The sequence below is a fragment of the Alligator sinensis genome, unplaced genomic scaffold (assembly GCF_000455745.1).
Source record: "Alligator sinensis unplaced genomic scaffold, ASM45574v1 scaffold1718_1, whole genome shotgun sequence".
NCBI classification, from domain to species: Eukaryota; Metazoa; Chordata; order Crocodylia; family Alligatoridae; genus Alligator; species Alligator sinensis.
In genome coordinates, this window is record NW_005843552.1 from 76,786 (window position 1) to 86,446 (window position 9,661).

General features: G+C 47.3%; 1 long non-coding RNA gene across 2 annotated transcripts in view; it reads right to left on the reverse strand.

Moving 5' to 3' along the window:
* Positions 1-9,661, reverse strand: part of LOC102381209 — a 55,613-nt gene that overhangs the window by 39,070 nt on the left and 6,882 nt on the right. For both annotated transcript variants that reach the window (XR_003092371.1, XR_001359221.2), the window contains exon 3: positions 5,535-5,638. This is a non-coding gene — a long non-coding RNA (uncharacterized LOC102381209). The remainder of the gene's footprint in view (positions 1-5,534; positions 5,639-9,661) is intronic.

Genomic DNA, 9,661 nt, shown 5'->3' on the forward strand with positions numbered 1-9,661 from the left:
TACAGGCTCATCAGCTCCTCTGAGCAGGGCAGTGCAGGAGCCAGATACAGGTGTAAGCAATAAGTGGTTAGGGTCAGCCTGCTGCCACCCCTCTCTGGGATCCTCCCCAGAGGCTGCTCTGCCAGCACAGAAAGCTTTTGGCAATGCAGCAAGGAGCTGGAGTTACCTTGCTCACTGCCTCTCTCAGATAAGTGATTAGTATTTAGTGGCTAAAATACCCTATCAAGGACAAAAGCCCCTTTAGTCTGCAAGGGCTCCTCAGGGCTCACAAAGGCAGGCTTAGGAAAACAGGATATGGCTTTGATTTCTCAGAGGGCTGAGCAGCACCTCCAGGTCTGGCCTTAAATGTTGCTAATTTTTGTGATACTTGTAATAGGTAGTGGGCTTTCTTCCCCCTTCTTACAGTGCCAGCTCCTACTGGCCCAAATTATGTGCGATTTTCTGCCTTCACTAGAGCACCCACACACTTCTAGCTGTGGGTGCAGGCAAAAGCTGGAAAACTTTTCAATCAGAAAGGGCCAAACAAAAAAAAAGATACAGACAGACAACCACAAGTCTAGGGCTTGTAACATTTTAATTTTGGTGGTGGGTGGAGGGGCAAGAGAGGGAATGAGGAGCTGGCCTCACCGCTTGTAAGCACACACATGCTTGTGCGATACCTCAGAAAATTCAAAAGAAAAACACAATTAGATTCGGAAGTAGACATCACTCAAAGTGGTACCTTGGCTCTTTTTTGGATTTCTCTCAACCTGGATAATGAAACCAGTGTCAGCTCTGTCCAGTCGGCTTATCAGGGAGTGCTGCCGTGAGCATTGGATACTTTGCTGACTAAGGCTTTGTCTCCCCAAGTTCTCCCCCCCTTCCCCATTATGCACCGAAGTCAGCAGAACATGCCCACAAACCAAAGCCCCTCGCCAGAGGGGGCAAGCAAAGCCCAGACCTCACACTGGGTCTGCGGACCGAGGTGAACGGTACCCACACACCCCAGAATTGTTTGCAGCAGGGGAATTGAGGCTGAAGCCTTGAGGGATTTTTGCCTCTGCGCACGTGCCTGGACATGCACTTTGGTGTGGGGCAAGTTGTGCCACTTGGGGCAAAATGACCCTGCCCAGGTCCTCCCAGATCTGCAGCCAGGGAGAACTAAAGCCGGGGGCCAGCACTTGTGCTGCCCCCAGCAGTATGAAAACCTGCCCTGACACGCAGCTCAGGGCTACTTGCCCTCAGGAGCTTCGGAGGGCCAGACAGGTGGTGTCTGGGGACACTACCCCTTGTGCCAGCTGGACTGCCAAAGCAGCTGTGACCTGGAGTGGCCCCTGCCTCCTCTACCCATTGCAGTGGTCTGGCAGCAGGGGCTGCTGCCTGGCTGTGACTGCTGCCACCTGCAAAAGCATCCACCCCCTTGGACCTGCAGCCCCATGGCTGTGTGCCTGCCAGACCCAGATGGGGTGCCCTCACTCTGCCATCTGGGCAGCTATCGCCCAGAAAATGTGCTCCTTGCAGTGGCCTGCATTGAACTGTCCAAGTGTGTCCCACTTGGCCCAAATGGCCAACAGGTCAGCCACCTCGGCTGCCCTCCAGCTGGGTCCCCAGTGCTGGCCCTGGACAGGCTCCTCTGCCCCGGTCTCACCACCTGAGATCCTGGTGTTCCCCGTTTAAAAATTGCAAACTCTCTGATAAGAAAGCCAAATTCCCTCTTTAAAATAACCAAAATAGTGTTCTTTCGCTATCAAAATGAAACACCACTATATAGAGAGAGAGATCAGTCGGGCAATGTTTTATTGACCTATTTACAAGTTTAAAGCAATTTGGCAGCCTACCAGTGCCTCTATTATCATCATAAAAATACATTCTAGATATCTATCCACATCAGCATTTACTTTTGGCTTTTTTATCATAGAAAAATCAGAGCTGCCCCTACCCCCTCCTTTCACCAGGATGTGCAGTGCTGAACATGCCAGTGCCCTGCCCCTCCCTCTCAACCCACAGCCTGCCCCAGCATGGAAGCCCATTGCTAATGCACAAGGAGATGGAGTTCCCCAAGTCGCTCTCTCTCACACAGCTGGCTAATATTTAGTGGCTAGAGTGCCCAGCAAAGTAGCAAGTCCCCTTCATTTGTTAAGGTTCCTAAGAGATGCAAAACCCAGAGGCAGGCTTAAGGGGATGATATTTTTCAAAAACCTGAGCAGCTATGGGATTTCTGGCTATACGTGTTGCTAAGTTTCGCAGTATGTCACGATATATTTTTGCTTAGTCAAGATCCTAGGATTAAGAGAGATTCTCAGGCTTTGCTTATAGCCCTGCATGCAGACAGGAACTAAAAAAAACAAACTCTTGTGAATCTGAAAGGATCAAAACTAAGAAAGCAAATGAAGACAACCACAGGCTTTGTGCCTCTTGAATGACAGTGATTATTTTTGTTGTTTGTGTGTTTGGTTTGGTTGGAGGAAGGGAAATGAGGGAGAAAATGAGGGCCCGACTCCAGAAGTCTAGCCAAAGACAAGTTCATTATGCCTTAGAGAATTTAAATTAAAGCACTTTAATACTTCAAGGTACACATCACTCAAAACACCAGCTTGGCCTTTTCATATTTCTCTCAACCTGGGGGATAAAACTAAGGGAAACCAATGGCACTTCTGTTCAGTCAAACCCTTAGCACTGCCACACATGCATGTGAAATCTTGCTGAGACAGGCTGAATAAATAACACCCTTGATAAAAAAGTCATTAGCCTTGTTTTACACCAACCTCCCCCCCCATACACACACACACCTGCACTCCTGTTGCTCAACCAAGGCAACTCAGTAGGATTTCACTGACATGCCCACTGAACAGCACACCCATTCAGCAGGCATGAGCACAGTGCAAAGCAGTTCAGCATCACCTAGACCTAGTAATAGTGTTTGCATCCGTGGACTTGAGCCTGGGACACAAGTCTGTACCACAACAAGTCCAAGCCTGTGCAGGTCTGGTGTGTTTGGGGTATCACATGCTTTAGGTACTCACTCTTGAGGCACCAGCAAGCCTGGCTGTTGGGGAGCTCCTTGCAGTGGCTTTGTCAGCTCCTCTGAGCAAGCTCAGGTGTGGAGCCAGGTAGAGACACAAGCAGTAACTCCTTAGGGTCAGCTCTGGGCTTCCCTGGCAGAGGCTCCTGGGGGCCTCTCCACCACCAGATGTGAGCAATAGCTCATTAAAATCAGCCTGCTTCACCCACATCTGGGCTTCCCTGACAGAGACTGCTCTGCCAGCATGGAAACCCTTTGCTAATGCAGCAAGGAGATGGAGTTAGCTAGTTCACCCAGTCTCAGATAAGGGATGAGTAGGTTATGACCAGAGTACCCAGTCAAGTAGAAAAGCCTCTTAGTTTGGGAGGACTCTTCGGGCTTCAAAGCAGCACAGGGGCAACATTATGGGTCTGGTTTCTCAGAGGACTGAGCAGCACCTCTGGGTCTGGTCATACAGGTTGCTGACTGCCATATTCAGCAAGAAGGCAATGTATAATAGTAATAATAACCATGTTCCTCAGACAAATAGTAAGTATTTCATGGTTAGAGCAGCTTGTCAGGTAGAAAGTGATGGGAGTTTCTAAGGGCTCCAAGAAGGTTAGGGCCAGGACTAGAGAGCCTCATGGGTCTGATCTCTCAGAGGAGAGACTGGCACCTGGAGTTTTAGCTACAAGGGTTACTAAATTTTATTTCCTCTTGCAGCCCCAGTTTCAGGAGAGCTGTGAATACGTGAGGTGCTGAGCCTTCACTTAGAGCAAAACACACTTCAGGCTAGAAAACACTTGAACCTTCAAAGGGTCAAAGCAAATGACTCAATAATGACAACTATAGATGGACAGCCAGAGTGCCACAGCTAGACCTGGAGCATTACAAAGCAGGCAGCTAGAGAAGTTACAGATACATGCTGTCTGTGTACACCCCCACATATATGCAGAGTCCCTTGGTCACCTAAACAGGCCCTGCTCAAGGGGCATAGGCAAAGCACAGACCTTCTTTGCTGTGAGATGAATACTAGCTGCTCAAGAACAAATTATTACAAGCAAAATTCAGCCTGGGACTGTTTGTATCCCAACAGGAGCAAACCCAACTAGTCCCTGTGGTCTATCATGTACTCACACTAAAGCACTTCCACTATCACCCCTAAAAGAGGGGAAGCACCCCTTCCTGGCTTGGCCTTATAAGTGAACTCAGCTGCTCTCAGAAGAGCAGCATGTGCCTCCAGGTCCAGGTGAAAGCGAAAGGTGGTTAGGTTCTGCCTCATATGCCTCAGCTGTGTGCTCTCACGCCCAATGCTTTTATGCTCTGTCCTTCCTAACACAAAAGGTGGTGAGTTCACCAATTCACTGTATTGTTCAAAAAATGATTCATGTTTAGTGGTGAGAATCACCTTCAAAGTAGAAAACAGACTAAGATGAACAGGCTCCAAGGGGCTCTAAGAAGGCTGAGCCAGACTTGGGAAAAGTTTATATGTTTGATTTCTCAGATCAGCACCTGGACTTCTGAAAATAAGTGTTAGTTTTTGCCCTATGTATGTATGTGTGCATTTATTTGATTTATCCCACAAAAGGCTCAGGGCAGTTTACAGAAACAGCAAATAAGTCATGTTATATATATATAAAATGCCTAGCACAGAAGTTCAGTGCACATAAACCTCTTTCAAAATGGCTGAAACCAGTTTAAGATAAATCTGAATGGATATACAATCAGACTTAATTGATTTAGGATAAATTGGTTTATTGAACTTGTGTCCCAAATCCCCTCCAGATAGAATATATATGACTTATTCGCTGTTACTGTAAACTGCCCTGAGCGTTTTGTGGGATAAATAAATAAATACATAGGGCAAAAACCAACACTTATTGTGTGTGCGCGCACATCTATAATGACTAATTTGTTGTTACTGTAAACTGCTCTGAGCCCTTTGTGGGATAAATCAAATAAATAAATAAATAAATAAATAGGGGGGAAAACTAGAGGTGCACCAATACACTGGTCCAATATCGGACTGATACGATATAAAGAAAATTGGCTGTATCAGAAATTAGCCCAATGCAGCTGATAATTTGGCCAAAAAATGCCCCTACGTGTACCCACCCATGCACCCCTGCATGCTTCCACCTATGTGCCAGGAAGAGCCGGAGCTGTGCCAGGCATGCGGTGGTGGTGCTATGAGGGGCTATGGCAAAATTTGGGGTAGCTGCAGCCCCCTCCATAGCCCCTGCCCTGAGCCCAGCTTCTGCCCCAAGCCCAGCCTCTGCCAAGAAGAGCCCGGCACAGCCCCAGCTCCAGCCTGCAGCTGCAGTCCTCCTGCCCTGCCCCACGCAGATCTTGGGGGTACACGCTCCCCCATGCCCTCCCAGGAACACACAGCAGTGGGAGCTGCCCCCCCACAATGAGCCGCGGCTCCATCCCGTGCCCTGGCCCACTCTGGCTGGGCAAAGCCTGCCCCTGCCCCCTACCTCCCTCACCGCAGGGGCCATTGATCTGCGCCCCACCACCACACACCCCTCCCTGTCCAGCACAACAGACTTACCAGCTGCATGCAGCTGTATCCAAATGGGATCGGTATTGGCCGATACACCTCCTTAAAACAATCGGCTGTCGGTATCAGCGCCCAAAATCTCTGTCGGTGCACCCCTAGAAAAAAACAACACTTATTGTCAGAACTCCAGATGCTGATCTGAGAAATCAAACGTATAAAACGTTCCTAAGTCTGGCTTGGCCTTCATATAGATATAGATATAGGACATTATAAAAGACAACTCCCCAAACACAGATAGAACTTGCAGGAGGTTGCCTTTGGGTCAGAATGAGACATAATGGTGGGAGTGGTCCCTTTGGTGTATAGGGCCCACACCATTAGGGCTCCATAGATCAAAACCATCCCTTTGAATTGCACCCAAAAAGCTATTGGAAGCCAATGAAGACTCTGCAGCACTGGGATAATTTGCTCCTGGCATAACACTCCTTTCAAAAAGGGGGCTGCCACATTCTGCACCAGCTGCAGATTTTGGAGGGTCTTCAAAGGCAGCTCCACGTAAAGCAAACTGCATTAGGGCAACGTCTGTGAGCCCTGCTTTATGAACTTGGCTTTCTCCCTCCCTCTCGGAGATAACTCTCCTAGAGCGCAGTGATTATGTGAGAGTCTCAGCTAGCATGTAAATAAAAGGAATTCTCTCTCTAGGCATGCACAAAAGCTGAAAAACTTTTGAATCCTAAATGTTCAAAACTTAGAGAGCAAATAGAGAAGCACAAATTTGGTTCTCTTCATAAAAGTATTTCATTTAACCAATGAAATCTAACCAGACAAGTCTTTGCCTAAAGGAAAATGCATACTACATACTTTACTAAATAGGGGCCTCTGCTGCAGAAGAGGCAACCATCTCACAATAATAATCATTGCTGTTGATGAGGGTATCTGCCATCCCTGGGGATCTGAAAGTATGTCCTAAGCCCAAAGTGCTCATGAAGTGAAATGCAGCTGCTTCTGGGGTGTAGCACTGGTTGTTTGACAACACACAGCAAATCCGCATCAAAGGACAAACCTAGACCTAGTTTAAACCTGAAGGGGCTTTTTATTGAGGTGAAATCTGGCCAGCCTACTGTGGCTCCCACCCTTACTTTTCTGAAAGGGCATCAGGGGGTGATCCTTAATCTCTGTAAGATTAAGGATTTTACAGAGATCCTTAGCTGTAAGGACCTTCCTTACTCTCACCTTCCCACTCCAGCCTAAGGAACAGATAGGGTTGGTTATGTTAACTATAAGCATTTATAGAAGAGAAAAGATTAATATCAAATCTAATACACACATCTACATATATGCATTACATAGGTGAAACAACACCCATCCAAACCCATAACCAAAATATTCTCTGTAAGCCCAACATTAGTGAACAGTCCATGCCACACGTGATCCCATATACAACGGCCTTGTCAATATATGTCCAGTCACAAATTGTAGACTTGAACCCTCAGCTCCACCAGGAATTCAGTTCATTCCCATAGAAATAAATAGCAGCACTGCTGTTGCTGCGAGTGGTCACCAGACAGCAGTGCAGGGCTCCTCTGTTGCTTTAAACGGTAACCTCCATTCAGACAGCAGCGAGATGATTCCTCCCTGGAAATCAACTTCTTACAATCACTAGGAGGTTGAATGCCTCCCCACGTTCCCTTTCCTTGTGAAACTAGGGCTGCTTAATAGAGACTGCCTCCATTTACCGGCAGGTCCCCTGCTCCAGCAGCCTGAACTCTCCCACGGCTCCGACCCAGCCGCAAGCACAGACTCCCCCCCGCGCCAGACTCTTTCCTTTCCTGGGGCACCTGAGTCCTAAGTTTGCACGGCTCCTCTCCAAGATAGGGGACTCAGCTCCTTAATGAGCCAGGCAGCTGTTACAGAAAGTTGCTGGGCTGCTACTTACTGAGGGGACTAGCTGTAGGACTACTCATCTACAAAGGAAAGGTCAAAAGTGTTGGGGGAAAAAAAAAAATCAGTCCGCCTTGTCTTCCCGACTTGCCAGTTTAACAGACCCCATCATATCACCACTGAACTTCTTGCCACCTTTATCATCCCCCAAAATAAACTGAAAATCTCCCACCTCCCTGCTGGATCAGAGAAGTAACTAGATTTTTGACAGACAAGGAAGTGCCACTTTTGCCCCCCAACCCCCAAACCTTCCCTTCTCAAACAGAGCACGTCCCACATTTGATGGTCCCACTCGAATAAAAGAGTTGTCTGACCAAGTTTCCATGATAACAATTAAATCATAGATTTCTTTACAGGCATAAAATTTTAAAAGGAATGTCCTGCTTCAACCTCACTGATAATTCTGTACTTATTAAAGACAAAATTGGTGCCTTACAACGATTGGCACAGACGTTAAAAAAATCATCTGGCTTAGACTTGTCCTGGTTAACTTCCTGGCTTCCCAATTTTGGATGGTTGAAACAGTTATTTAATATGGTTGTTTTATTTTGTGTTATAGGGATTATGGCCTGTTGCTATATACAATGTTTACCTATCTTCTTATCTATCTTCAGACCTAAGGTAAATCAAATGATTTTACAAACAAAAAAAGCTAAAAATACTAGATTTGTGTTAAAACAAATTGAGTGGAGCAATTATAATAAAAATAATTAAAAATGCTCCAGAGGGGGGAATGTCAGGTTTGACCTAGAAACCACTATACAAAGCCCAAGCAAAAGTCTCTGTTATGTAACTAATGCCCATCTGCAATGATAAGGAGGAGACAGTCTTAGATAAAGGAGGCTTGAAAACAAAAGCAGAATCAGAGGACTAGGGCAAAGAGCTAATTTAAATACAAAGAGCTCATTTAAATATTAAAAATCACACCCCTAGGTGGGGAGAAAGTATGCTAATAAAACATACATGTATATAAATGAGATACATAGCTAAAACACAGATATAGAGACATGCTCAATAAAAAAACTCCTTGCGTCACTCCCTTATAAGCAATTAACAAACAAGAATACTTATAAAGGTCCAATACTCCTGTATAAAAGATGCTTAAAATTAAAAATCGGTGTGCTTGTTACATAAAATTATTCCGCTTACACCTGGTATTGCTAGCAATAAATTTTCTTTATACTTTCATCCCTGGTATCTTTATTGGCTTTTACATACCGGGCACGATCTCAGACTTGAGCTAGGGCTCAACACACTGACTGTGTCAAAGCAGGAGGACATACTCACCTGTCGCCTGTGGGGCCTTCGCTGCTTCGAAGGGACGGGTGCAGGCCTCGCACACCTGTCTGAGTGCCCAAAGTGACCCAGAGTGACCCTTGCAGATACGACAGGTCCTGGGGGCCCCTCTGCCCCAAGACCCGCTCCTGTCACGCTGCGGCTCCTCGCTGACACGCTGGCTCCAAGGACGGGGGCACGAGGAGGAGCCTGCGAGAAAGGGCAGACCCTCGTTACACACTTTCACGTGAGTGAAAATGCACGCCCCGTTTACCGCACTGCAGCGCAGGAAATGATGCCCGTGGGCCGAGCCAGCACATTCCCAGGAAGAGTGCTGAAATCACCACACAAAATGAACAGTTTTCCACACAAAAGCCATCACGTGCCGTCAAGAAAGGTTTCCCAATGCCCACACCATTTCCCTCACACACCGTACCCATATACCCCGACATTTACCCAATCCCCACACAATTTTCCACAGGTCCCACAACACACGATTCACTTCAAAAAGTTCCCAAATCACCCTACAATTACCACACCATCTTCCAGACACAAAATTAGCACATTTCCAACGACAGTAACCAAATCGCCAGTTTTCCTCACAAAGTTACCATCTAAAAAACCCCCCAAAACCAAAAAAAAACAGAAGAGTTCCTATACCACCAGACAATGAGCAGTTTTCCAAAAAAACAAAACCAAAAAACCCTCCAACAACCCACACATTTCCACAAAAGAGTTCCCGTAACCCCGCAGAATTCCCCCAATGTCCCCAGGTTTGCACAAACATTTCCATACAAACGCCTCCAAACCCCCCCCCACAACAGCCAAGAGCCCGCCCACGTGCCCGCACAGCCCCGCTCGCCGGCCAGGCCCGCCCCGCCCCGCCCAGTGCAGACGACGCCCCCAACACCCCTCCCGGCACCCCGGACGCGGCCCCCCGCCGGGGCACGCGCTAGCAGGGG